The sequence below is a fragment of the Palaemon carinicauda genome, chromosome 29 (assembly GCF_036898095.1).
Source record: "Palaemon carinicauda isolate YSFRI2023 chromosome 29, ASM3689809v2, whole genome shotgun sequence".
Taxonomy (NCBI): Eukaryota; Metazoa; Arthropoda; class Malacostraca; order Decapoda; family Palaemonidae; genus Palaemon; species Palaemon carinicauda.
In genome coordinates this window covers 91120939-91128438 of record NC_090753.1, presented here as the reverse complement: position 1 = coordinate 91128438, position 7500 = coordinate 91120939, and positions in this window count along the sequence as shown.

Genomic DNA, 7500 nt, shown 5'->3' with positions numbered 1-7500 from the left:
TATATATATATATGTATATATGTATATCTATATGTATATGTATTATCCAACACATTTTTAGATTTGATAACAAAACCCTCAGAAAAATATTTGGAGTTGAATGGCAGGACAGGATTAGAAATGATACTATAATAGAGATTACTCGAGTGCCATATGTGGATGAGATCATGATGAGGGGTAGATGGAGATGGTTTGGGCATGCCCTTCGCACTCTCCAAGAGAGAGTAGTTCGCCATACATTCAGCTGGGCTCCACAAGGCACTAGACAAGGTGGAAGACCCAGGCGTATATGGGAGAGGACTGTGAAGCGTGAAGTAGATGATGAATGGAGTAGTTTTGAATTAAAAGCTCAAGATGGAGAAGACTGGCGAAATGTAACTGAGCCCTTTGCGTCAATAGGCGTAGAGGAGATGATATATATATATATATATATATATATATAGAGAGAGAGAGAGAGAGAGAGAGAGAGAGAGAGAGAGAGAGAGGGAGAGAGAGAGAGAGAGAGAAACACCAACCGGACATTACAGAATCCATTTTCCATTTCCCATTCCACCCACTGAAGACAGGCAAACCCTGTACGGTGTCCCATGTAGCTCGTAGTCCAACAGAAGAGAGAGACTTGTAGGTGGTCCTGTCAAACCTTACGGTAACACGAAATCTTTCCTTTCAATTCTTAATCTTTTCTTCTTTTTTAATTCTTTATACTTAACTGTTGGTGTACTGAGCGAGGAGGTTATTAAAAGAATGTTTTAGGGTTTCTGTTCGGGTTCGCTTTCCTCTTGTTAATTAAGAAATGGTTCAGGGCCGAGTTCTCTCTCAGAAAGGGGTTCGTTGTGTTTACTTGTAATGTTTCTTTGATGGTACTATTACTGTACGGTAGAGTAGTTGTGCACTACTACTACTACTACTACTACTACTACTACTACTAATAATAATAATCAATGTTTCCCCTACTACTACTACTACAATTATCATTATTATTATTATTATTATTAGTAGTAGTAGTAGTAGTAGTAGTAGTAGTAGTCCATGGAATTTGACTGCCTGTGATTGCCTTATAACAACCTTTTATATTTGTTTTTCACAAATTCCTTCATAAAAACCCACGTGACTCATTTAAAAACCTCAGTCTATATCAACAAAAAATTTTATACAATTTCCTTCAAATATAAGTCCGGTTTTAAGGTTTGCATTCAACCTTACTTGGGTAGTCCCGGGATGTTACATGTCAGACCACCAGTTCTAACATTTCATTTGGCAATAGTCAGTACTTTTTTTCTTTTTTTAATTGTATCGTCCAGTTTTTCTTTATTTCGTATTTCTCTCCTTGTTTTTCCTCTCACTTTTATCTCCTCTTATCTTCACTGGTAATATCATTCCAAACAAAACTTACAGACTGTCAGTGGGCAGTTAATATTTAAACGTCACTATTGGTGCAGTACTCGAGCAGGTGGTCAAAGACTCGCCCTGCCTGTTGACAACTATCCAAGGTAGAATCTGGCTACTCTACCATCGACCGCGAATTGCTGGCAGCGCTCTTGGGTGCAGTGTTGCCAGGTTTTCTAAAGGAGAAAATGCCAACTACTAATCAACTGCAACTTTAAAAGGCCAACCCATTATCAGAAAAAGGCCAAAAAATATAGTATTTAAGGTCCAACTTTTTATTATATTAATAAAGGGCAACCAATTACAAAGAGGCCAAATTTGAGGTTTTTGGCCTGAAAAAAGCCAACTTGGCAGCGTGCTTGGGTGTTCGTCACTTTCGCCACTTCCCAGAGGGTACCCCCTTCGGTATTTGCACTGACTACGTGCCTCTTGTGCATGCCATCACTCGACAGTCCTATGACTGATCTGCGCATTAATGCCGACGTCTCTCTGCCTGGGTTGGATACAATTTTCACCCTTCAACACATCCCTGGGAAAATGAATCCTGTTGCCTATGCCCTGTCAAACACATTGGTCGCCATTCATCTGCGATAAGATCCAGAGTACCAAGCATGTAGGACATCCTACACATCCCTTCGTTGGGAAGACTTCCCCTTCGACGACTCCGCCAACCTCCTCTATGATGTCAGTACTGGTAGAGAACAACCAGGGATACCATCTCCCATGCGCTGACAGGTGTTTGGTTTTATTCATGGTCTTTCAAATCCCTCACAACAATTTACTGCACAGCTACTGTAGAGGAGTTTATTTACCACGGCATTACCAAGGGTCAGCGCTACTTCATGTCAAACTTTAAAAGTACATTGGCACTAGATTAAGGAGTAGGCACCTTTCCTCAACCTCAGCGGCGCTTTGCCCACATTCATGTTGATGTTGTTGGGCCCCTACCCACATCACAAGGACATCATTGGCCTGAAGCCAATCCCATGGAAACTGCAATGTCCACCTCATGTATATTTGCCTTACTCTCATGATGGATAGCAAGATTTGGTATCTCAGAGTGTATTACTTCTGATATGGGTACCACTTTCTCCTCTAAATTGTGGACATCATTAATGAATGTCCTGAGAATCACTCTACATCAGACAACCGCCGACAGCCCTGCTGCCAACGGAATGGTTAAACGTTTTCATCGCACCATCAAAGCAGCTTTGATGTCCCTCTGCAAGGACTCGAACTGGTTTACTCTGCTTCCCTGGATCCTCCTGTGACTAAGGGCCACTCACTGCATATCTCGGCAGCTGAAATGTTATATTGCAACCCGTTGGTCGTCGCTGCCGATTTTTTTTTCAGTCTTCAATCTCCTCCGAAAATCTCCAGCGCCTTTGTCATGTTGTGGGAAAATTTACTCCATGCCGCCAGACTTGCAAGCCCCTAGCGAAGCAACAGATACCGACAGATTAACACAAGGCATCGCATGTTTTCCTGCGCAATGACAGCAAACCACCGCTAATGCCCCTTACACGGGCCCTTTCTTTGTGATCTGTCAAACAACGAAGGTGCCCTTACTGAGCATTCGTGGCAAAGAAGACTGTCTCCATCGATTGCTTTAAACCTGCGTATCTCCTGCAAGATGACCCGCCTACAGTACGCCTCTCCAGAGCAGGGCGCCCCATTTCATATGAATGTAATTTTTAGTGGGGAGCCATGTACTGCACGTGTTTCATACAGGCTCGTATACTTTAATGGTATTATTTTTTATCTTATCACTTGCTCTTCCCTTCACTGTTAATAGACCAAACTGTGTTATCATGCTAGCACAAGTTATATGTTTGAATTTTTGTGACATTCTTCCTCACAAGTTGCTGTCTGTAAACTCGACGGTTGTTTAATAAAGTTTAGCTGCATTCACCTCGCCACTCATTTACAACTTAACTGCCCTCTTGCAAAATATTTATTATTTCCTCTAGTGATATCTTCCTTTTCCTTCCCCTGAAAGTCGTCGTCTTCATCTTTTGTTTACCCTAGAAATTCGTGATATCTTACTTTCCCTTCACGTGTAAGTCGTCTTCTCCTTTTGTTTACCTTAGAAACTCATGGTAGTTTTTGCTCCCTTCCCATGTAAATTTTCATCTCAATTTGTTTACCTTGGAAACTCCTGGTATCTCGATCTCCCTTCCTGCGTAAGTCGTTGTCTTTTATTTCTTAAAAAAACTTGATGTTTTAATCCTCCTTCCCGTATGAGTTGTCATCGTCGTCTTCTGTCTACCTTAGAAACTCATATCTTTCTCTCCCTTCCTGCGTAAGTCGTCTTCTCCTCTTGTTTCCTTAGAAACTCGTGATATCTTTCTCTCCCTTCTTGCGTAAATCATCTTCTCTTTTTGTTTACCTCAGAAACTCGTGATATTTTTCTCTCCCTTCTTGTGTAAGTCGTCGTCTTCTCCCTTTGTTTACCTATGAAACTTCTGATACCTTTCTCCCCCTTCCTGCGTAAGTCGTCTTCTCCTCTTGTTTACCTAAGAAACTTGTGATATCTTTCTCTCCCTTCCTGTGTAAGTCTTCTCCTCTTGTTTACATAAGAAACTTGAGATATCTTTCTCTCCCTTCCCGCGTAAGTCGTCTTCTTTTTCTTCTCCTTTTGTTTATCTTAGCAACTCCCAAGGCAATAACGAAAGTCCGGACGGAACATGAATGAGACGAAAACTTTCTGGTGCAGAATTTCATAAGCTGACGAAAGCTGTTGGCTTAAAGCAAATCTCAGGTCGGTAAAGTTCACGTTTCTGGTGTCGGCGAAACATCTTGAGGTGGTTATTTGCATAGGTCTTGCTCTGATACTAAGAAAATAACTTATTCTTTTAATTTTTCATGTTTTGTTAATTCTTGAGATTTCTTGAGCGTTTTCCCCGAGTCTTTTGTCTGGGTGTTGAGTCAACACAGTTTTTTTTCCCCAGTGACTTGGAAATGTCATAAAATGATGCGGATTTCTTAATTATTACCTGCGCCAACGAAGTTGGGAGAATGTTGTATTTTCACCCCTGTTTGTCTGTCTGTTTATGAGCAACTTCCTGACCACAATTTTAAGGTAGTAAAACTTACATGGATTAATTGTCAAGTTGAAATGTGGAAGTGACCATTTTGAAAGTCCTAGGTCAAAGGTCAAGGTCAGGATCGAGCAAAAGGTCTACCGAATTAACCCTAACCTTAACCCAAAGTTCCTACATGGTTGTCTTGGTACGGTCGCTCACAGCAAACCAATATGCCATCATACACACGACAAGAATCTTGGTTCCCTTGCCAATTAGGAGACTACACTGCTAAACATACACATAAAACTATACTATATAAGTGTGTATTCCCGAGTGTGTATATTCACGAAGGGTTTCAGCATCAAGGACTCGCCAATATGAAATTCGAATCCGAGGGGAAAAATGGAAAGCTGAACACTTATAATCGAATATGAACCCATTTGTCCTCTTTCATGGAGGCCATAATTGCATTTGCCCGCCGTAACTCAACGCCACTTAATTCGGAAATCGGCAACTCTCTGAACGCTGAGTTGCCACATATTCTTTTATTATATAATTACCGGGAGAGTAAAGGGAGGTCAGAGGCTCTTCAGTTTATAACTGGTGGTGTATAGTGTTGATTATATGACGCAATTCAATGGGAATTTAGCTGTTAATTACTTACTATTGAAGGTAATGTTTGTTGATGATTGTAAGTCAGGATAAAAGGTTCAATTCATTGCAAAGGTATTTTGAATATTGAGTCAGGCAGGTTAAAGTTGAAGGCGAGTTAGCATGTATGCATATATGCTTATATGTAGTTTCTTTACCATGATTGTTTTTATAAATATGAATGGAAAATTTTATTTCTATTACAGTACAGTGTATGATCTCGTATATTTCAGTAAAATCAAAATTGTATTTTATACATATATATATATATATATATATATATATATATATATACATATATATATATGTATATATATACACATATATATATATATCTATATATACATATACAGTATATACAGTATATATATATATATATATATATATATATATATATATATATATATATATATATATATTATATCATCATCATCACCTCCTCATACGCCTTTTGACACTATATATATATATATATATATATATATATATATATATATATATATATTTATATATATATATATGTATGTATACACACATATATACATATATATATATATATATATATATATATATATATATATATATATATATACATACATTTTGTGTATGCGTGTGTATATATATATATATATATATATATATATATATATATATATATATATATATATATATATATATAAATATATATATATATATATATATATATATATATATATATATATATATACATTTTGTGTGCGTATATATATATATATATATATATATATATATATATATATATATATATGTATATATATCTATATCTATATATATATATATATATATATATATATTAATTTCCTAGATCCAACAATAGTTGAACTAAGGATACTTCTAAATAATATATAATTAGTAAATTAATTCCTAAGTATCCTTAAATAATTACGCTACTATGAATGGAATAATTAATTTGTTTAATTGTAAAGTGAGGCCCGTGTTTTTTCTCATTAAATATACACCAATTTTGAACTTCTGAACGCCCAACGGCTAAATTCCATGTTCAAGTATTTTTGTGTAAAGTACCAAGGCAGAAGTATAGAATGGAACGAAGATGCCTATGATAAAAGGCATTAGAGAGGGTGAACAAACAGGCAACTTATCCCTTAATCTAGGGGTAGCGATGGGAAAGGAGCGATATAATAATAATAATATTAATAATAATAATAATAATAATAATAATAATAATCATCTTTATTTCAGCAAAAGCCATATACAGAGTTACAATAAGGGTACAGTGATCTTACACTTTTGACATCGGTAAAAAAAAAAAAAAGATGAGATATGCAATAATATCAGTGATATATTATAAACATCAATTAGCAGGTTGACCACAGAGTTCTAAGGTCTGGATAACAAAGTCACAATAGAATTAACGCATAACAATGATGATAACATACATATCAGCACACAAAAAGAGAGGGAGAAAGAAAAAAAAATTGGAGATGACAATGATAAATATGTTGGAACAGAAATTGCTTGAATAATGAAAGAACACTAGGGAGAAAAAAAAAATCTAGTCACTGAGCAGGTGGTGTGAAGGAAATACAGGACAGCCAGACATCAAAGATGTTACATAATAAAACACGTTATCATAACATTACTGGGTATCATACCAAAGTTATTTAGTGATGAAGATTTGGCATATCCCAAGGCCAATATATTGGCCTTGGCATATCCACACTATCAAATATTAGTGAATACAATTCATTGTACTGACGCTTCCGTATTCCAGGTTTCCCACATTTTGGATTTTATTCTCGCTGCACTTGCAAGCACATTTTGAATTAGGGGATTTTCACTAGATCGTAGGCGGGAGGTGAGACTTACTATAGAGCGACGAATGATGGTTTTTAGGTTATCCAGTCTATTTTCAACAAACATCGCTGAAGCTGAATGGTGTCTCATCGATTCACGCGTATAGTTTGCCCATAGCGAGCAGCCGTATACGTTATAGCAGTAGGTTTGAAATAGGAGTTTTTTGATATCTTGGCGGCAGAAGGCAAATCTTCTCGTTACCATGTTCCCTAGACAACACAATTTACATCGCCTGTTTTCAGTGTCAGATGTGTCCTTTAAATCTTTCGTAATGATGTGACCTAGGTAAGGAAAATCATTGACAAATGCTAGGGGAGGCCGAGGATATATAGAAATTCAATAACTCCTTTAAAATATATATACAGGTGTCAGTCGAGTGGTTAGTCTTAAAACCAAATTGATTGTCTGCGGTGTGGAGAAATGGTGCAAGGCGACGGAACAGAAGAGATTCAAATATTTTCGATGAAATTGTTGTAATGGCGATGGGGCGGTAGTTTCCTGGGTCACTGGCATCCTTCAGTTTGTTTTTTATGAGAGGTAATAAGTGGACAAGTAGAAGGGTTTCGGGGAGATATTGGTGTAA